Raw genomic sequence first — 22791 nt, forward strand, 5'->3', positions numbered from 1 at the left:
CTCTGGAAAGACCCTAAGCAGGATAGGAAGCTTACGGCAATCCATCCCCAGAAACTAGGAGAAGGTGTCTACTGCCTCTGCATGTCCCATTTAGATAACAGGACTAAATTCGTTTCATGTATTATATTTCTATACTGCTCAATAGCTGAAGCTATTGGACAAAGATTAAAACATTAAAAATACATTAAAGAAACCATTTACGTTCAAACATATAAACAAACCGCGCACACACAGCCACACATGTATCTAACACAATTTTAAACGATCAGAAAAATCTAGGCCCCGATTAAAACCTCATATGCTGCCAAATGCCAGAGAGAAGAGGAAGGTCTCAGCCTCATGCTGAAAACACACCAATGTTGGCGCTAGACAGGCCGCACTGGGCAGATCATTCCATAACTGGGGGCCACCACCAAGAAAGCCCTCTCCCTTCTTGGTGCCTTCCAAGCCTCCCTTAGAGGGCCTCAGATGATGAGCGTAGTGTACGGGTCAGTTCAAGCCAGGAGAGGCGCTCCGTCAGGTATTGTGGTCCAGAGCCGTGTAAGGCTTTATAGGTCAAAACCAGCACCTTGAATCAGGCTCGGAAACAGTGCAAGCGGGCCAAAATTGGTGTTATGTGTTTGGACCTTCTTGTTCCTTTTATCAGTCTGCCCACTGCATTTTGCACTAGCTGCAGCTTCTGAACGGTCTTCAAGGGCAGCCCCACGTAGAGTGCATTGCAATAACCTAATTTGGAGGTTTCCAGAGCATAGACAACTGTAGCCAGGTTAATCGCCGCAGAGAGACCTCTCCTCCTCCCCCTCCCCCTCCCCCTCCTCCTCCTCCTCGCATTTGTCTAACCCCCTTTGAAAGCCATCACCACATCCTGTGCAAGTTAATGACATGGCTGGGAGAAAGACTTCCTCTTCTCAGCCAAAGTATCGCCCGCCCATTTTACTGGCTGACACGCGAATGCCCAAGTTAGCTCAGTCTTCCCTAACTCTGGTGCCTCCCAGATGGGCTGGACTGCAACCCATCATGCCCAGAGAGTTTTATGACAGAAGGAGAAAAAAAATGTCCCTCCAACCACACCCTCCATAGTTCTAGAAACTTCCATAGTGCTGTGTTTTGTTTTTTCCTTCGGAAACTAAAAAGCCCTCAACGCTTTATCCCTTCCTCATTGGGGAGGTTCTCCACCACTTTGGTCATTTTGGTGGCTCTTTCCTGTACCTTTCTCCTGCTCTGCAATACCCTTGTTGAGATGTGGACAACCAAAATCGTACGGCGCATCCTCCATTATTATTATTTTAGCTCAGTTGCCTTTTCCAAAAGGAGAAGGAAGTGTGAGTGTGGGGGAAGCTCCCCAGAGACTCGGCGCATGGTCAAAATGCATCCGCCAGGCCTTTGGATCAGTTCTCAGAGTTAATGCAACCCCACTTTCCTAGCAAGAGTGATTCTGCCTCCGACAAGCGCAGTAATGGATTGATGGGCTGTGACCGTTCACAAGCGAGTGTCTCTCCTGGGTCCCTGTAAGAGGCACCCGAAGTCTTTTAACATGCTAAAATCAGGCAAGAGAAATGGATTCGCCCACAATAAACACAAGGCCTGTTTGCGCAAACACAGATAGATTTTGGTGTGCTGCCTTGGGGACAAGGAATTGCTGGAAGATGGTAACAGAAGCTTTAGAAATGAAATAAAATAAAACTAAAATGCCCAATATACATAACTTCAAAATACACATCATGTTCGTTTGTTTTACTGACCTCAGTTTCTGTGCATTTAAACAGCAGTTTGATCTAAAGCTTCCTGACTGTTAGAGCAATACGACAATGGAACCAATTACCTGGGGAAGCGGTGGGCTCTCCCACACTGGAGGCTTTGAAGATGAGGCTGGATAGCCATCTGTCAGGGATGCTCTGACTTGGATTCCTGCACTGAGCAGGGGGTTGGACTCGATGGCCTTGTAGGCCCCTTCCAACCCTACTATTATATGATTCTATGATTCTAGAGCATCGGCAAGCGGTCATGTTTGTCTCCATGCTACAGAAAGTCCCCTTTCAGATTTATCAAAAAGCAAAGGTTGTGGCATTGGCCATATGCCCAAATCCCAAAGTCCACATCAGTGTAATACCTTTATCAGGCCCACCAAAAGATCAGCAAAAAATGTGTAAGCTTTTGAGATCACCAGATCTCTTCATCAGGCAAGAGGTTACAAAAAGCGGGTTTGGCCAGGGGAAGGGGGGCAGGAATTGGGGGGGACACTTGATATTTCAGCCATCGTGTCTGCATGATCACACTCTTGAGAGGGAATGAGGGAGGGAAGGTCCACAGACACTGAAATCAGACCCTTGCAGGTGCTGGGATGGCTTCAGGCTTCACGTGGAGCAGCTCTCCTCAGGCTACTGGGAGGAGGAAAGGTAGGTCAGTCTGATCCCCCCAGGTTCTGAAAACATAGGATCTAGTTGTCACTCAGAAAGCCTCCATCTTCAGTGAAGTGCACGGGCTCCCACCCTTTATATTAGCAAAGCTGGGGATGGTTTTAGATGCTGTGCTAGGTGAAAAGGCCAACAGGCATAAGAGAAGCCCAAGATGCTTTTTCCCTGTTCAGCTGGCAACCCTAAGCGCGCGCGCACGCACCCCCCCCATTATCACAGCTGCAAAACAACCCCTCTGATGCGCACACAAGTTCGCAGATGTCCCTTCTCCCTGTCCCACAGCTGTCACGTAACATAAAAAGGGAAGGCAGCATGAAGACAAAAAGAGCCGTAGCAGCACTTTAACGTCAGCTGGTTTGCCGAGGGCCAGCCGCAGACAGGCAGTGGTCGTCTGCCTCTGCCCGCCGGTGCAGTGGAGCAAACACGAGCACTGTGGCTGGCTGGCTGGCTGGGGCAGGTGGGGCTTCTTGTTGGCTTTCTGCATCAGAGCATTGCAGCCGGCCTCAAATTTCCTCTGCGCATTTCCTCGAGATCCTTTTAACCCCCCATTTCGAAAATTGATGGCTTAGCCTGAGACCATAACGAGGGAGGCCGTCAAGCCTGACTCCTCTGCAGGGCCTGGGATCTGAGCTCCTCCTCCTCCTGCTCCACGCCCGCGTTCCTCCCAAACAGGTTTGCAAAGCCCAGAAAGGAACAGCACAGCAGCATGAGGTGGCCAGTCGTTCTCTTTTGCAGAGGACAGTCCTCTATTTGAAGGATTGTCCAATTCCAGGTGAAAGACAACGAGCCAGCAGAATCGTTGCCCGTCCCGAGTTCACGCCTGAACAGCAGAGCGAACAGGGCGGCGCACAGCTCCCCTGGTCACCATCTTCCACACTATGGTGAGACGTGCTGCATTTCTATCCCATTATAATAATCCTTTCTAAATTTGTGTTGTACACATACGTTCGCATAGGCACATTTTATGCACATTGCTGTCTTCTTGTGACCTCTTCTGGGGCGATGCATTTCCCCTTTGGGGGCGATTCATACGCATCAATATGTCACCAACACAGTTCACCGGGGGCATCTTGGACGCTGGGGCTTGAACCAGGAGCCATGGAGACAGCCTTGGGGGGCTTCCTGGAGACTGTGTGGGTGCCTAAGGACTCCTTGGGGACAGAAGGGAAAGGAGGCATGTGATAACTTCCCCCTGCCTCCAGACTGGCTAGCCCTGAATAAATATCCAGAGCTGGTGTTCTGCTGCCTTTTCCCAGTCAACAATCTGGCCACAGTCACAAGTGCCTTAGTTACATCCCAGCTGGACTACTGCAACGTGCTCTACACAGGGCTGTCCTTGAAAACTGTTCAGGAAGTGTAGCTGGTCCAGAATGCTGCAGCTAGACTCTTGATTGGGGCCAGTTACGGGGAGCCCGGGACTCCCTTGTTACAACAGCTTCACTGGTCACCAGTCTGTTTCTGGACACCATTCAAGGTGCTGGTTATGACCTGCAAAGCTCCACACGGCCTAGGACCAGGCATTCTCCTGTACCAGCCTGTCCGGGTTCTAGGAGCTTTGAGGCCAAATTAATTGCCTGGTTCCTGTGGATTTGCTTTGTTTGTTGCTCCTCGCCATTATCTTCTCGCCATTCCCAGGATGCTGATGGGCAGTGGATACTGGTGGAGGTCTTAAGGGGCGCCCATATCGGCCTGGCAGCTGCACAGAGCAAGCGGCATCTTCCAGGCCTGGCCTAATGGTCCCTTGTCACAATCCATCCCGAAGCCAGGCAGCTGGCAGGTTGCCCACTCGCTAGATGCATCAGCCGCTGCAGACAGGCAGCGTCTGGCATCTGGCAGAAACGTTGACTTCCCAAGACTCAATCAGTTACAGATCTTAAGAGACCTTGTTAGAAGACAGAGGCGGCACATCCCAGCCGTTGTCACAGCACTTAAAAAAATGGTTTCGCTGGTAAGCTGGGTGTGCACATGCACAAGGATGGGAAGCACATGCGATCCATTGATCGCAGTTCCTCGGCAGACGAGTCAATGCGGTTAGCGTTCCTGGAAGGCGGAACGTCCGATGCCTATTGCGCCAGCAGTGCTCAGTGGTTTCTTCGCTTTGAAAAGAAAGGGAGCCGTGCCCACCGCAGACACACGGGCCCAGAGGCTCCTCTCACTCCATTGTCCTGCTTGTCCCTGGGAGAGACAGACACCGGGCATCTGCCTCCAAGACAGAGAGGGGGCTAAGGGTGATGGAAAGGCGGAGGCGACGGGTGGTGGAGAACCCTCCAGCCTGGCAAAGGAGCCAACAGCCTAGCCCAGGGCAGGCCATTTGTGGCTCTCGAGATGTTTCTGGCCTACAACTCCCATCAGCACTGGCCACCATAGCCAATGGTGTTGGATGATGGGAGTTGTAGGCCAAAACACCCCCAACCCACCCCTGACCTAGGCTACCCCTCGCTGAAGATCTTCAAACGGAGACTGGACAGCTGACAACTAAGGACACCCCAGGCTGGCTCAGCATTTCCTACATCAAGCCAAGAGTTGGACTAGATGGTTGAGGCCAGATCTGAAAGCTGTGTGAAAGATCCTCCTTTGCTTGGAGACGCAAAGGGCTCGATCCCACAGTTGGTTGCCTGCAAGCCAGGCCTGTGCACGGAAACACCGGACTTCGCTGGCTCCATTATCCTAAGTGCTTTCGACAGGGAGGGCCAGAGGGGAAGCCTGAGGCCTTTCCAAGGAGAATTTGATAAAGCCGTAAATAAGCTTGGAGAGAAGGGAACAGCAGGGGGACGCAGAGACAGATGGGCTGGGATTCCACGAAGGCAGAGGCTTCATATCGAGAGCCAAGGGGGGCTGCTCAGGAGAGAAAAGACCCCATGCGACTTCCGCGGGAGGAGGCCTCAAGGGAGGGCCGCACCACGGACATCAAACGGCATGATGAGGCGACACAGGAGAGCTGCCAAGTGGCCCAGCTCCAACGCCACGGGGCTCAGAAGCAGGCCCAGGGAAGCTGCAGCGCGTGCTGCTCGAGATAAAGGCGGTGACGGATGCGAAAAGTAACTCTCCTTGGCGCTTTCTGACGATGATGTACAGCTCGCTGTGGGCACCAGCCGAGAAGCCACTGAGCCAAAGAGAAACCTCTCTGGCGGGAGCCCCGCGTGCCTGCTTGCCGCCGAAGTGAAGAACGGAGAGGCAGCCGCAGCCGGTGCAGCGGGGGCAGAGGGAGGCAGGAGGGGAAGGGCCGGAGCTGGGTCCAGCACAGGGACGGAGAGGCAGGATAAGGCCCTGACGCGGCAGCAACACCGCCCCCCTGCTGATGGGTGCAGGGCACCTGGCGCGAGAGGCAGGCTTCACTCCGCCGGCAGGGTTGGGGGCTGCCCTCGCCGAAAGACTCTGCAGCCGATCGGCTGACTGGGAGCAAAGTGACCCTTCCGGACCAAGGGGCGTCCTTTGGGGAGGGCGCCTGTGCTCCCTCAGCAGGCCTCCCCCAAGAAAAGGCCCGCTCCGGCAGGCCCAGCAGAAGGCGGACTCCCTCTCCCGACAGGAGGCCCTTTCCGCAGCGGTCCAAAGCACTTTTATCAAGAAATCGTTCCAGACAGCTCTGCTGCCTGATTGTTGGGGCACCTTTTCAACCCATCAAAAAGGCATCAATTAAATCCGTGGTGTCGGACCCCTTTCCGCCTGAGGGCCGAATCCCATTTCAGAGAAGCTCTGGGGGGCCACGTTCCAGGGTGGGCGTGGCCAAACATTTATTTATTCATTTGTTTAAGCTTCTATGCCACCCAATAGCTGAAGCTCTCTGGGCAGTTCACAATAACTAAAACCATAAAATACAAGATGACAAAATACAATATGAACATCTAAAAGTTTTAAACTACAGTATAAAAAAATTACATATAACAACCAAATAGAAGCTAGCAGGAGTGCAAATGTTTAAAATACAACACCAGAATTAAAACAGAAACGGAAATGCTAAAATGCCTGGGAAAATAAAAAGGCCTTCACCAGCAGAGTTTAAAGCTCTTTCGTCCAGTAACGGAGCCACAGGAGATGTGTCTCAACCCTTCAGAACGGGGAAAACTGCATAAAAGCCAGGAAACCAGTCAACAGCTGGTAGCTGGGGGGAAAGGTGAGGCCTGAGGAAGAGGGTGTGGCTACCTGTGGACTCCGGACAGCAGGATTTGGCCTGTGAGACTGAGCTTCTGCAACCCTTAAATGGTGTGTTCCTATTTTCCCGACATATTTGGGATTCTGGGCCTCGTTCCATGGACTCCCAGGCACCCACCATTCATAATTTAGGCCACAGAGGACCAAACCTGCACAGCTCGCGCAAACAGCCACACATTTTTGCCTAACTCTGCTTCCTTCCTGGAGAAGGCCCGGGAAGGAAATTTCTTTGGCCTGCGGCTCAAAATAAAGACATTTCTCTCATGTCAGACTTGACAGATCCCACCCAGATTTTTATCAGCAGCAGCCATGGTGCCTTTCGCCGGCTCAAACCTCTTCAGTGTCAGCCACCAGCAAACTGAGGGTGTCAAGAGCAAAAGGTGAAGCAAAGATCACCTATGGGGGTCACAACCATCAGCAGAGCAGAAAAGGTATGACAATGGAGGCAGCATCCAGGGTCAAACACGCTTCCCTCAACAAGGCACATTTACTTTAATTTTGCTTGACAGAGAAGAGTCACCCAGGGTCAAGATGCCGCAAATTCAAAGAACCCCTCCTGCCAAAGATTCAGAAACTGTGTGCATGGGCTTCTTTATTCCCTGGCTTCCAGCTGCAGAAACTTCATGCCTGTTTCCGATCTGTACCAGTTGTCGGCAGCAGGAAGAACTTTTCCACAAACTGAATAACTAGGAACATAGGAAGCTGCCTTATGCTGGCTGCATTCACACATAATGCTAAGCCATGGTTTATGTTAACCATGGCTTGCTGCTTTGGCCTCAAATCATTTTGCAGATGAGCAAACAAACTCTCCTTCCTTTGGAGTGATTTCATTTTCGGGCTGTTCTTGCCAGGCGCCTGTGTTTCAGGGCATACGGCAGCGCAAACAAGCCAAGGATGAGCCATGGTTCTGGTTCCAAACATTGCGCCAAGCCATGGTTTAAAGAAGCCAGACTTCGTAAGCCAACAATAAACCCTGACTTCTCTTTGTGATTTGTAGCTGGTTAACAAACCAAGGTTTGTTTGGTGAGCGAAGCAGGCCATTGAGTCAAAACCTGAGTCCATCTAGCCCAGTACTGTTGACACTAAGTGGCAGCAACGACTCTCCAGCGTTTCAGGCAGGAGTTCTTGCAGCCCTACCTGGAGATGTCAGGAGCTGAACCTGGGGGTTCTACACTCCGCCACTGAACTATAGTCCTTTCCCATAAAATGAAGCAAGGTTCCAGTCTCCATGGCTCTGAAGAAAGGGCTGATTTATATAGGGACCTGGGAAGCTGCCTTATACCAAGTCCGGCCCTTTGTCCATCTAGCCCAGTCTTGTACGTCTGGTCCAGGAGGCTGAAAAAGTGGTTTAAACGCCTCCTGAAAACATACCTGGTTCCCCAGGTTTCCCTGGTCTGCAACTGACTTGCACGATGCTGCTCTATTTGATTGTTTTCTACTGTTGCTTTTCATTGTTTTAGTTATTTCTGCTTGTTTATTTTTGCTGTCCCTGTAATTGTTTATTAATTCAGTATTTCAGCAATGGATCTGTAACACTTTGGCATGTAAGCTGCTGAGAGATTTTGTTAGGTCAAGCAACATACAAGTATCATTAATAAAGAAACTATCATCATCATCATCAGGGTTAGCAAAGAGTTTTGTTGTTCTAACATATCAGGAATGTAGGAACAGTGGGATGGTGGCTGGAGGGGAGGAAAGAGAAATGTAAGCTGTGCAGTTCACAACTGAAATAACACACATGGCTGTCTAAAGGGGCCACCCCCCGTAAGACCATCATGTCCTGGGTATAAAATGTCCTGGCTGCACCACTGGGCACATTTGGGCTGGGGGCGGCACTGAGAGAGACAGAGGACAGAGCCATGGATTCTCCCTCGGTTTCACCAATCACTCCTCAGAGGGGTTGCTCGAGAGGCAACTCCTCCCCCTGCAGGGCTGCAGAATCAGGAACCTGCCTCAAGCACACAAGTATTACAGCACAGAGAAAGCCACAAAAAGAAGAAAGTCTCCCTGTTGTCTTCTTCCTACAGCAGGTACATCCAGGTTTTACCACGCAGGACAAAACAGAATCCACCCGCCCCCACTGCATAAGCCACACGCTCCCAGAAGACGCAGCAAGGTGGGTTGTGAAGTGGCAAGTGATGGATGAAAGGCCGGCCCCCCGCGGAGCCTCGCCGCATCCTGCGTCTGGTCTCCCCTGGGCTGCTCCTCGGCTATTATCTCATGCCAAAGAGGAGAAGCAGGAGGAACAGCCCCCCCACGCCCCTCCCGGTGAAATATCGGACTTAAAAAGCGGAGAGGCAGGAAAATTGGCTGATGCTCAGAACGCGCCTCGGAGGCAACAGCCGGTGTTTGCACTCGGCATCCCCCTTCCTGTTTTGTGTTGCTTTCCACGGCATGAATACAGCAGGGAGAAAGCAAGCGGCCGCCCTCACATTTTGGTCTTGTCGCCTCACCCCCCAGGACACACGTTTTGCCTTTAGCGACATCCATTCAGAACAGGGAACCTCTGTGGGCTCGAGAGCCGAGTTCCACTGGGAGAAGCTCTCGGGGGCCGCGCTCTGGGGTGGCCAGGGCCGTAGGCAAAGCGGGTGGGGCCAACACGCCGGCACATTTTAGCCTCCAGCTCTTCCTGCCAGGGACGGTGCCTGAGCCGAGGCATTTCAGCCTGTTAAAATGGGGGGGGGGCCAACCGCACAAAAGCTGGGAAGCCACCCAACTGGTTGATGGGGAGAGGGCCGGGGCCGGGGGAGGGGCTCCCCGCCCCCTGGCCCAAAGATGGACCTCGGCAGAGGAGCAGGGGAGCAAGGCCACTCCGCTTACTCTGCTGGCGGCCCGCTGAAATCCTCTTCCTCTCCCCTCCCCAATGCCTTTTCCTCGTGCGGCCCCTCATTTTTAGCTGTGAGCCTGCAGGACTGCCTTTTTGGTTGACAGAGTGCCTCCTGCATCTCTGCTGTTATCTCTGAGAGTCGGTACCCCTATCCTGGCTTGTTATCTAATTGCCAGTTCCCCTGGATATGAGCATGAACGTCACCTCCCCGTGGCATATGGTGCCTCTGAGGTAAACCCCGAAGACGCATGCTCCTCCTCTACACGTGGATGCCACGTGAGGGGTCAGGGACACATAGTAGCCGGAGGCTCTTCTTAGGACTTCCCGAGAAACACAAACAGTACCCCATAATATCGCTGAAAGGTTATGCAGATTCATGTTTTCCCCTCCAGCTTAAAAACGGAAGAAGTTAAAACCAGACGTTATCAGGATTGGAACTGTGTGTGTTTTTTTTGCGGAGCCACTCAAGCAGATAACAGACCCAGGCTGCAATATGGATTCTGACCATGATGCAATCGATGACATGGAGTCTCCCAACAACATCTTAATTCGCCACTAAGTGCTTCTCCACATCACCTTCTGGATCCAGATGTGACACAAACCGGCTTGGCAATAGCCAATTTCCAGCCATTTGCAACGAGCCACAGCTGACGTAGAACAGCAAAAGTGAAGGGGGGGGGGTCCCTTCTAAAAAGAAGCAAAAAGAGAAGAAAAAGTGAAGGGGGGGGTCCCTCTCCTCCCATTCTGTTCGTGGGAGGAGAGGGAAGTCTCCAGTTTTCTCACTGGACAAATATGAGCTGTAAAATTAAGATAACTGAGAGAAAAGCAGTACCCACCCTGCTAGCAAACTCAGAGCAATGGATCTACACAAATTTTCCATGTCAGATGAAGGGAGGGAAAGAGAAAGAGGGTTTCTTGGGACCAGGTTAATAATTAGCCTTAATAATTAAACTGGAAGTTAACTTGGCTAAACCTAGCGCGCCAGGTGTCTCTGATCTACTGTGTCCTCAAGTATATATCCTATTTGCCAAGATGTTTCCACTGAGCTATCTAGCAGCTAAGGTTCAGCAAAGCTACCTTTGCTTTCAACTAGCTCCCTTGCCCAAAAGCTAACAGAATTCAAGTTCAACAAGCCCACGGAACTCCCATTTCTCGTTGCCCTGGCAAAGCTGTGCTCCGTGGCATAAAGATATAAATTGCTTAAATTTCAACACTGTTAACAAAAGCTGGGGGGAGAAATGATGAAGAATGCATAAGGGCATTTTTTCATTCATTCATTCATTTGTTCGTTCATTGATTGATTGATTGATTGATTATATTTAAGAACATAAGGAAAGCCGTGCTGGATCAGACCAAGGGTCCATCTAGTCCAGCATTCTGTTCCCACGGTGGCCAACCAGCTGTCAACCAGGGACCCACAAGCAGGGCATGAGCGCGACAGGACCCTCCCACCCATGTTCCCCAGCAACTGGTGTACACAGGCTCACTGCCTCTGGTACTGGAGGTAGCCCAGAGCCATCAGGACTAGCAGGCATTGATAGCCTCTTCCTCCAGGAATTTGTCCAACCCCCTTTGAAAGCCATCCAAATTGGTGGCCATCACAACATCCTGTGGTAGTGAATTCCGTAGTTTATGCGTTACGTGAAGAAGCCCTTCCTTTGATCTGTCCTGAATCTCCCACATGGGATGACCCCATTGGGTTCCAGTATTTTGAGAGAGGGAGAAAAGTGTCTCCCTATCCACATTCTCCACACCAGGCATCATTTTGTAGACCTCTCTCATTCACCCCTGACCCTCCTTTTCTATACCCCTGATAGCCGAAGCTCTCTGGGCAGTTCACAACAGCGACAACCATAAGATACAACATGATAAAATTCAACATAAAAGTTCAAAACGACAGTATAAATTTTTTTAAAAGCACTCACACCTGTGTGAAGCAAAATTAGCTGGTTGCTGTGAGTTCTGAATGCAAACACATGTGCACACATCTGTGTGTCCAGAGACATTTTCTGAATATGGTGGCACATCCATCGGTCACCTTGTGAAAGCTGGTGCTGGGGCCTTAGTGGCGACACAAGAGCAGAAAGCTGTGTGGCCCGGGAAGAGCTCCTTAGAAGCTGGCGTAGCTCCAAAGGCAAAGAGGGGCGTCGTTGTGGAGACCGTTATTGTCGGTTCAAGTCGAGCACCATTCCTTGGCAGGACGGCGGGATCCAAATTAAAGAAACAAACACATCTCCCCAGGCAACTTAGTCCTTTTCTGCCTGTTTATGGAGGCCAGGTCTATCCCAGGGATTAGCATGACAGGGAAGCAGACTCTCCGGGCCTTGTTCAGAGGCTGTCCGCCTTGAACGCTGCAGGGAGGTCTGTGGCCTTGTCAAGGCTTCTAGCTGGACACAAGAAAGACCTCTGGTTTGATCAGGCTGCATTCATCTTACGGCCTTGCAGACGGATTCTCTGCCTCCCATCTTCCTATCACAGAGGCCAGGTCAACATGGCTGGGCACCTGCTGAGAGCCCGCCCCCCAGCAGGGGCCCACTGTCAAGGGCTCCTGGCGTGGCTCCTCCTCTTCCCCATGGCGCCCTGCGTGGTCCCCTGCCTCTCGCTCTGGCCCAGACAACGGCGGGGGTCAGAAGGAAGGAGCAGGAGATGCTGCGGCCGATGGGCTCCCTGGCTCTCTGCCTGCCCAGCAAGCAAGTAGAGGTGAGGAGGAGGAGCAGATGGTGACCGTGGCAGTGAGAAGGTGGGCTCACAGAGGGAGGGGGCCCACAGAGGGTGTCTTTCTCAAGGGCCCCCCTGAACCAGGAGCCGGCACTGACAACCTCATAAGCTTTTGCAGCTGGTGAGAGTACTCCCATCTAGGCCACTGAGGGTGAAACCCAACAGGTCATCAAGGCCAACTCCCACACCACGGCAGAATTCTTCTCCCTCCCCTCTCTCTAACGCACACACACACTTTCCTCAACCCACAGCAAGTCTGCCCATAAACAGACCGGGACCCAGCACAACATCTGGCATCAGGTGCCAGCAGGGCCAAGACATTGCTGGGCCCCCAAAACCAACGAGGTGACCCGAGAGAGGCTGCTGTCCTGGCAGAGCTTGTGCAAGGACGCCCAAACATTTCCCGTCTCAGGACACGGGGGTGGAGAGGAAAGGCTCCTCACCCGAACTGCCCGTGTTTTCCAGGACACCCAGGACTACACACCAAGCAACGAGCCGCCAGGCTGAGAAATGAAGGGCAGCCTTGACCGGCTGATGTGAAAATCCATCCAATACGAAGGGTGCTTCCCAAATGTTATTCAGCCACTTGGCTCAAGGTGTTTTCTGTGTGTGTTTTGGTGTATTACAGCAGGGATAATGGAAACCACGCTCCTCCTCCTCTCCCAACATCCGGGTGATTCAGCCCACTGACCAATGCCCCAAGACAGCAGTACAATTCTCAATCTTTCATTGTCCCTGGAGGAAAGGGCTGCTGGTGGAGGGCAGGCGGGGGGATGTTTATCTCCCTTCCAGGACTGCGAATTAGTTGACCGTATTAGACCTAAGCCTGGCTTAGCTCGCCCCGGATATTATCGGCCCAATAACAACAGCTGTTTTGCTTTGTCCGAGAAGCGCCGGCCGAGAGGAAATTAGCTCAAGCGGTTGTGGAGATGGGAACGTAGCTCATGCTGGTGATTCTTATGACCCTTCTTTTTTACACTTTTATCAAATTGTGTGGGACACAAACAGACGGGCCCAGGAAGGGTGAATATGCCAGATTTATTGCTCAGATAGTCCTTAAATTTATGGCCTGCTACATCTGCTTGTTTATGTAAAGAGGAATTTAAGCAAATTTAATCACTTACTGGAAAAGCGCATCGGCTTCATGGTTCCTTTTCCTGCTCTGGGCCAAGGGTTTAGGGAAAGCGACAACTTCCCTTTGGCTCATGTTACTGCAGCCAATTTATGGCAGTAAGCGGAGTTGACAGCCAGAGAGCACCTCCCCAAGGTCGCCCAGTGTGCTGTGCAAGACTTGAACCCTGGATGCAATTCCCCTCTCAGCCGTGAGGCCCACAGAGCTGTTGCCTTGGGAATGTTGTCCTCTCTCAGCCTGAACTACTTCCAGGGGTTGTGGAAGAGATAAAGGGAGACAGTCCACCTGCTGCCCTGCGCTCCTCCAAGGAATACAGATGCGGTACAGAAGTCGTCCAAGGTCTCCCCCCCCCACCCCCGGGGAACCACAAAACAGAACCCAGGAGGCTGCTCTGGAACTGGGGCGGTGGGGCTACGCAAGGTGAGAGCGGCCTGGGCTCAGCAGCCGGGCAGCAGAGCTGAGGAGGAGGTATCATTTCTGTCCCACACTGTTGCAGCGCGCCAGTTATCCTGCCTAAACGTAATCTTGCCCCATCTAGCCCTGGGGTCTCCCTGGGGTTTTAATTTTATGTCTTAAGATGATTAGTTTTAAAGTGGGAGGCTGTTACGTTGCAAAGCAAACAGCCGCTCTCCAGTGCCATCTTTACTTGGGCTCAAAACACTGGTTTTGAATTCAAAACACAGACCCCAACTTTGCCGTGTACTTAGGTTCCTGGGCGAGTTACTTTTCTTACCGTTTGCCTTCTGGGAAGTGAGTGTTTTGTGCCCAGCTGTGCCCAGCCCGTTTTTTGAATGGGCAAGCCCCACCCCGTGGCAGCCATTTGTGAGAGTGCCCGTGACATCTTCTCGAAATGTGAGATGTGCCCACTGACCTAAAAGAGTTGGGGAGCCCAGCCTAAAACAATATGCAGGCATAATTGTCAATATGAGAGTTTGCACAACCTGCCACAAGAAAATAGCACAAAACGGTGAGAGAACAGACGAGACCAGGAATTTGCAGACTGCGTGCAGAGGAGACATAACGGCTGGCGTGTCAAAAGACATAAAAACGATGGAAAGCTCCCGAGAGCCTGGAACGTCCCTCGCCCGAGAGGAGGCTTCCTGTGGTTCCAGACTGCTGGGAGCAGGTAGCTCTGCCACACCAGGCCACGCCACCACTTCCAGCGCAGGGATGCAGAAGTCTGACTCCTGCCCTGCCTCTTGCATCTCTGGATGAGTCACTGCTCTGGGCTCATCTGGCACTAATCAGGAGGCAGGCTCAGAACAGTGCATGCAGTGACATGGCGGGAGTGCATCAGCTGTGCCTCCAAATTTAATTTATAAAAAAGTGAGCTCAAGTAGAAGATCACAGAATCATAGAATAGTAGAGTTGGAAGGGGCCTATAAGACCATTGAGTCCAACCCCCTGGTCAATGCTCGATGTTAAGCACTAGGTCAGAGGGTGGGAAGCTCAGGCACAGGGGCCAAATCCGGCTCCCTGAGATTCCCCACACCGCCTCCCCCTGGCCCCACCCATCAATTCTTTGGGGGTTTCCTGGTTTTTGTGCAGTTTTCCCCTTCTGAAAGGTTGAAATTCCTCTCCTAAGGCTCTGTTCCTGGCAGTAAGAGCCTCAAGCTAAAATATGCTGGTATTTTTGACCTGCCCCCCATTTATTCATTCATTCCATTTCATTTCATTTCATTTCTATGCTACCCAATAGCCAAAGCTCTCTGGGCAGTTCACAAAAAGTAAAACCACAAAGCGCGGCACAAAACAATATAAAATATGAAAGCTTAAAACCAGAACAGTACAACCAGAATAAAACTTAGCAGCGATGCAGAGATTTAAAACTCCAAAGCTAAAAGACTAGGAAGCTAAAATGATAAAATACTGGGAGAATAAAAAGGTCTTCACCTAGCACTGGAAGGAGTACATCATTGGTTCCAGGCAAGCCTCTCTAGGAAGCTCATTCCAAAGCCGGGGGGGCCACAGCAGAAAAGGCCCTCCTCCTGGTAGCCACCCACCTCACTTCCTTTGGCAGCGCCTCACAGAGAAGGACCTCTGAGGATGAGCTTAGGGTCCAGGCAGGCACATATGGGAGGAGGCGATCCTTCCGAGGACCTGGCCCCAAGCTGTTAAGGGCTTTGAATGTTAATACCAGCACTTTGAATCGGCCCCAGAAATTGACTAACAGCCAGTGCAGCTGGAAAAGTACTGGCATAATGTGATCTCGTTGGCCAGTCCATGTTAACAATCTTACTGTTCTATTTTGGACTAGCTGAAATTTCTGGACCATTTTCAAGGGCAGCCCATGTTTAATGCATTACAGAAATCCAGATGAGAGGTTATCAGAGCATGGATAACTGTAGCTCGGCTATCTCTGTCCAGACAAGGGCGTAGTTGGTATATCAGCCTAAGCTGATAAAAAGTGCTCCTTTGCCTTTGGCTCCACCCCTTTTGTCTCTGGCCCCACCCACCACTTGGAATGCAGCCTCCAAGAGCTTTTCCAAAATGGAATTTGGCCCGCGGGCTGAAGGAGGTTCCTCACTGTCAGGGTGGAAACTGAGCCAATAGAACCCCAGAGCAGTTCTGATTCTGAGGAGGATCAGCAATCCGTGGGAGAGGAGCCAGCTCATCCCTCACAGGCACAGAAGCTGGCAGAGATTCCTCCTGCCAGCATTCCTGAGAAAGATAGTGACCCTGGCAGTGAGAAAGTGCGGGAGGGGGGCTTGCTAGACACTAGACGCAGACACAGGGAGCAACGAGTGATGGAGGGCATGGAAAGGAGGCATAGCGCCCATCTGGCGCGCAAGCAACGGCCACCTCCCATGGACCCTAGGGAAAGAGGGAGGATCTCTCCCTAGCCCATAAGTTCAGGGACTTCAAGTGTTTCTCCTTCAAACGGGGACCAACTGCCTACCCAGAGCATAGGCTACCCTGCTGTTCCTTGCTTTAGTCGCTGGTGATTAGCATCTGAAAGAGTCATTAAGTTGTAAAAGGATTAAAGCCTTGAAAAGAATCCTTTCGTCTGTGTCTTGAGTTGGCTATTGGAGTGTACTGAAAGAGGCCGCCAGGGCACTCCTGACACTCACCCAGGTACTACATTATATGTAGCATATGCAACAAACTGGGGGAGGAACCAAAAGGCGAGGGCAGAATTTGCGTTCCAGGATTGGTAATTATGAGCGCTACGGGGAAATACTGTCTCATGTCGTGGGGGGCATTTTGCATAAGCCGCAAGCCAAGAAGTGAATTAAATTCAGCAGGGGTGCTCCCGAATGGATAGCAGTTGTCTCCTTATCTTTAACAAACTACAAACAAGAAGAAAACAGAAAATAAGTGGGAAAGAACAAACGCACAGGCATTCACCAGGGTGAAGAGACCCCATTCCGCACCACCTAAATCAGGAGGTAATGAGAACATCTCTCCACGCGCCAACACAACCTTGTTTCCTACAAAAGCATGGACCTCGTTTCTTATGAAAGCACATAAATTGTGCTGCTGCCTGACGCGCTCTGGCGAAGACAGATTTTTCAGGTTGCGCTGTATTTCAGAGGAGGGTATACACACTGGGAGCGTAAGCCAGCCTTCTCCACAGTGTGGCTACCGGAGCAGTGCGACATACGTAATTCAGACGCACCGCCGTCTCGTGCACCAGCCAGAGGAGACACTCTGGAGTGCACCTGGTGCATTTCAATGGAGAAAGGGGAATAAATATTATGTTTTATGTGAAGTTATCATTACCAATCCCAGATGAGATGAATTCCAAACAGCAGGCAGAGATTCTTCTCTCCATTAAAGAGCCACCAATGAACGAGAGTTTGCCATCTGTGAAATTCCACAGGATGACTCACAATTCGGGATGTATGGATTTTTTGAAGTCCATTCCGTCTGCATTTTGTGGATTGTTTGATGCCTTTTGTTCTGTTGTCTGTTCATTTGACGAAATCAGATTTTTCTAGTTTCCCAAATCTGCACAAATTCACATTTGTGCAAATTTGCACTTGCACCAATGTGCCAAAAAACAACAACCCGTGCATTTTCATGCTTTCGCCTGTGGAGGAAATGTGCATTTTCAGCTGGTGGAGTTTTTAAAAAAATATTATTATTCTACAACTAAATTTGCATAAAATTCCAGAAAGTAAAAAAAACAGCCCACAAGTCCACAGAATCCATGCCACTTGGGAAAAGTTGTTCTGCTGTGGAAATCTGAAGTCCTTTGAATCCACTGCAGATGCCCACCATCATCCTGATGGCTCCCATCATCTCAGCCTTCCCCCAGCGTGGCCCCCTCTGGACTACAGCTCCCATAATTCCCAGCCAACATCTGGCTATTCCAAATTGTAAGTGCTCGTGATCCTCAGTGCTAGAAAGGTACAACAGCAGTAGAAACCTCTTTCCATTTAGGGCGGACTCGCCCTTCAGCTCAGAAATATTGGTCTCAGACCACTGGAGCAATTACTACAACCATGGGAATGGAAATCTCTCAGCCACTGAATATTCTTATAGATGCACGCAAGATCTGCAAATAAGAGCTGCAGACAGCTGCTATATTTTAGGCCAGGAGGACAGAACCTCAGGCCTGGATCCACATCCAGCCTGCCTGGGTTCAAAGTCTGGCCTTCCAGGTTTCCCCACCCCCTCCCCTTGGCCACGCCCTTCCCCTGACAACCCGTCCCATGGTGCCATTCCTCCCCCCAGCACGCATTCTAAAGCGGGAAGCCCACTCTCCTAGGATGCTTGCCGAGGACTGTGCAAAGGCCAGTCGCCCCGCTTGCTTCCCGTCTGCTCAGCCTCGACTTCGGCAAAGACACCGCTTCTTAACAAAGTGGGTCACAGCCCTGGCAGCCTTCCTTCACAAGGGCATTGACTGTCCGCAAGGCTGCCCTGCGGCCATTCCACCAAGCAGGCCCGGGGTGGGGAAGTGAAGGGAGAGGTCTGGTGTCCCAAGCACCCACTGTGGACAGCGGACAGCTCTGCCGCCTCACCTGCAGTCGCCTCCCTTCCCAGAACGTTCAGGCCTCTCAGCTCAGCCCTGCCAAACGTCACTCTCTTGGAATGACCCCAGCCCTTGCTCCTGAGCCATCCTCAGGGTGCAGGCAGGCCGAGAGGAGTCTTGTCTTGGGAAAAAAGGAACAGTAGGAACCATTTGCAGCCACCACACTGCTCCCAAAGGCTCTCCCAGGAGACATGCATCTATGTATGCGTGGGCGAGTTATTAAAAACATAGCACACAAAACAGCTGATCTTTTATTCCAGGGAACCAGGAAGCACAGACTAAAAGTTCAAGAGTTGAATGTCGGCATTCAGGGCTGGGGTTAGTTCTTTAAAAAGGGAGGGGAGAGAAAGAGACATGGAGATGTTCTTTAGCTCTTTGGGTGTGTAGGCATCAGAGAAGGCATGGACATCTTGTGGGGAGGGCAGGGGGGGAAGGAGCACACGCCAGATCCCCAGGACCCTCACAATTCCCACGTCTTGTGAATAATGCAAACTGGGGGCTTTATACTCTCCAGGAACTGGATGCTGCATGGGAGCCCAATGTTCTACCAGGGACTACCCTTCCTTTATGGGGTTTTATGGAGAATACAGGCAAAGACCATATTCTCCCCTATGAGCCTACTCATGCCCCGAGATCTTCAAGGGAGGCCCTTACCGCGGTCCCGCCACCATCACAGGCTCATCTGGTGGGAACGTGGGAGAGGGCCTTCTTGGTGGCTGCCCCAAGACTCTGGAACTCCCTTCCCAGGGAGGCGAGTGGCACCCTCCTTGGTATGCTTTTGCAGGCAGGCAAAAACTTTTTTGTTCTGGCATGCCTTTGAGGATAGATAGTCTGTACCTGTGAGAATATAGATGGCCTTGTAGGCCCCTTCCAACCCTACTATTCTATGATATGATGGATGGATACTATGGTTTATATTTCTTGTTGCCTTTTAAAATTTTGATATTTTATATAATTTTAATATTATTGATGATTTAATTATATTTTTAACTTTTGTATATTTCTATTTATCAGTTTTAACTGTACAAGTTTTTAATGTTGTAAAGCCGCCTTGAGTCCCAGTATTGGGGAGAAGGTGGGGTATAAATAAACATAAAGATAAATTATTCATCCCCTCACACACACCGCTGGCCACTCGCAATCACCATTCTACTGCTCCTGAATCCACAGGTGAACTTCCAAGTTTAGCTCGCAGCCAGCAGCCGTGGTCAAGTTGGAAGTGCGGGCGCTCCTCACGACAGTCCCCAGAGCCACGCCCCCAAGGCCAGCCCCAAATGCAGGCAGCTGGGTGGATCCATGTCAACAAATCAGGCCCAGCAGTTTCCATCTCCACCAGGAGCAGGTCTTTGGCAAGGCTGATGGGTCCGAATTGCCCATCCCCAAAATACTTCAACAGGGGACAATATATAGGAAACTCCATTTCTCCCCCAGCTGCTGTGAGGACTGCAGCTAAGCTCAGAGAGAACAGGGAGGTCCAAGGAGGGTGGCCGGTGACAGCAGCATCCCCGCTGAGAAGATAATGTCGGCCTGCATCCCTGCAAGCCCTGCTGCCCCTGCCGCCAGAGCAATCCGCTCCTGTGTCCATCGGGCTAGGAGTGCTGCAGTCGCCCTCCCTCCTTCCCAAGAAGGCCACTCTTAAGGAAATCAACAGTGGTGGTGGCTGTGACCAGGAGCCCCGTAGGCCTCTTTCACCCGGCAAGGCCGCTGCAGCCTTTCCTTCCAAATCCAGGCCTATTGGCCAACACCTGTGCCGCCATCATCCAGGTCTCCCTCCCCACTCCAGCAGTGAAGCTGTGCTTTGGAGACCAGGGAAGTTACATTCTGCGCTGGGCCTTAGCTCCCCTCTTCAGCAGACACGCCACAAAACAGGGGGGTCAGTGAGGGGAGGTGATCCTTTCTGCCACCTGCAGTCCACTCTCTAAACAGCTTTTCAAACTGTTTTCCAACCAGGGGGGCTCCAGGGAGAAAGGCAGCTGCTTGAGCAAAAGTGTTTTGGGGAAGGGCTATGGTGGCTTATGCTCTACTCTAAAGCAGGAGTGTCTGGCCAGCCTGGGGTCCCATTTCAGCCCTCTGGGGTTCGCCCCCGGCCACCAATCATGGGGTGGTTTCCCGGCTCTTGTGCACTTGTTCATCATTTAAAAAGTTTGAAAAGCCTCTCCATGTTACTGAAGCTACCGACGGCAACAGCTTTAAGCTCAAACAGGCTGGCGTTTTTGTTATTCTGGCCCTGCCCCTTTTGCCTCTGGCCCTGCCCACCACCAGAATGTGGCCCCCAAGAGCTTCTCTGAAAGGAAACGCAGCCCCTGGGCTGAAAGAGGTTCTGAACCCCTGCAATAAAGATTCCCTTTCCACTCCAGTCAATCCTGCTTTGCAGGGCTTCAATGTGACCCAAGTTGGGCGTCAGCTGAAACCATGGTTTACAAGGAACTAGTACTACGTCTGGATTCTTGGTGGTCGGCATTTCTTTGGTGGGAGGGGACTACTAAGTGAGAGGGACTTTGAAGGAGAAGGAAGTTTAGATTATTGAAACACTGCAGGGGGTAGGGAAATGCCTCCCATTTTATTTCTACCCTCAGGGGGCAAAAACAACCTTTGAATTCATTATTAGAAGGTCCCTGGAATTTTATTGAATTTAACAGAGTGGCATTGTTTAATTCCCAGTTCCCTGATCTCCTGGGAATAGACCTCATTACTTCTTTTTCCTCCCGCAACTGCCCAACTGCAGATTATAGTCAAAGGGGGATGTGACAAATTTGCTACAAATCCCCAGAGGAATTTTCTGGAAGGTTGTTATTGGGAAAAAAGATAACGCCACAGTGCCGAGAGATGAAGGTGGAGAGAAGCGAAATGCTTCAAAACCCAGGTCAGGTTGCACATTAATCTACCTTTTGGTCGATGCTAATACGATTGCCAGCTTGCAGAATTCAGCCAGCCAGCAAAAAAAAATGAGGGGAGGGTGACAAAGACACCATGTCTGTTCAATGCACTGTATTTCTAGACCCTCCAAGTATCCCTCTTTAGAGTAGGAATCAGAACGCTGTTACATCAGTCTTTGGTGCAACCACATTTAGAATAAATCCAATCCCGACCAAGTACAGTTGCCTATACTTTTTCTGACTAACACACACACACAAAATAACACACTCTCTCACATGCTCCTTTTACATACTACATCAATTGTATTTTTACTCTTTCATTAGGTAATGAGCTCCCACTTAGGCTGTTTTACTGTAGACTTTCCATATGCATGTTGGTTATAGACGAAGGAGTATAATTAGCGAATTCCTTTGTTTCTTTAGTAACGTTGACTTCTTAATATGTATGTTCTGCTGCTTCTTTTTGTTGCCTTTATTTTGTTAACTATGTTTCAAATTAAAATAAAACTGCATGTAAAAATAAAATCAAGTGTACTGTTCAATTATTATATATTATTTCTTTATATACAGTATTTCTATACTGCCCATTAAGAACAACAACAACAAATCCTCTGGGTGATTTACAAGAAAATTATGCATCGAGACAAACTTTAAAATGGTGTCAGAGTAAAAACCAGCATAAAACTAGCAAAAGGGAGAACAGTTGTGCCAAGAATCAAAGAAGTATTAGAAGCACAGGGGAAGATAAAGTCTCCCCTGGCCCCAGGGAGACACCAGTGTGGGTGCCAGGTGGGTCTCTCCGAGACGGGATTTCTGCAACCGCTAGAGAGGGGTCTCCGTGGTTCAGTGTTCCCCAACCGAGTGCCTTCCAGATGTGTTGGCCTGCAACTTCCATCATTCTCAGCCAGAGGTTTACCAAATTTGGATGGCATTTGTGGCGTGGAGAAGACACACGTGTCCCCTCCACCTTCCATAACACTTGAACCTGGCGTCATGCAGTAACACTGACTAGCCTTAGATTCAGGACATGACGGAAGGGAAGCAGCTCTTCTGTGCGCGGCGCACGTGACTGATCTATGGAGTTCACTGCCACAAGACTAGCAATAAGAACATCAGAAGACCCTTGATGCTGGATCAGACCCAAGGTCCATCTAGTTCAGCATTCTGTTCACAAAGGGGCCAACCAGCTGCCCACAGGAAACCCACGAGCGGGACAGGAGTGCAACAGCACCCTCCCGCCCATGTTCCCCAGCATCTGGCATGCAGAGGCTCACTGCCTCTGACACTGGAGGGAGCACATCAAGACTGGCAGCCATTGGCAGCCTTCTCCTCCAGGAACTTGTCCGAATCCCTTTTAGAGCCAGCCATCCAGATGGGTGGCCATCACGACATCTGGTGATAGCTAATTCCGTAGTTTCAACTCCACACTGCATGAAGAAGGACTTACTCCCATCTGTTGTGAATCTCCCACCAGTGGCTTTCGAATGGATAAGACCAAATCACGGAGGCGGAGGAGGGAGAGGGGGCCTCGCAGTGGCAATTTCACCACAACGCCAAAGATCTGTCCAACCCATCCTCCCATTTCCAACAGCGGCTGGGCTCATGTTGCCAAAACCATCCAAGCCAGGCGAAGAAGGCGCAGCGCCCCCCCCATTTGTCCCCTGATATTTAGTCCGTGTTCTGCCTCTGAACATGGC

At 50.9% G+C, this 22791-nt stretch overlaps 1 protein-coding gene across 3 annotated transcripts in view; it reads right to left on the minus strand.

The window, feature by feature from the left end:
* VAV2 (vav guanine nucleotide exchange factor 2) overlaps window positions 1-22791 on the minus strand; it is a 189454-nt gene that overhangs the window by 153835 nt on the left and 12828 nt on the right. The window lies entirely within an intron of this gene.

The sequence above is a fragment of the Heloderma suspectum genome, chromosome 14 (genome assembly GCF_057233095.1).
Source record: "Heloderma suspectum isolate Gila_16-S chromosome 14, 16-S_ref, whole genome shotgun sequence".
NCBI lineage: Eukaryota > Metazoa > Chordata > Lepidosauria > Squamata > Helodermatidae > Heloderma > Heloderma suspectum.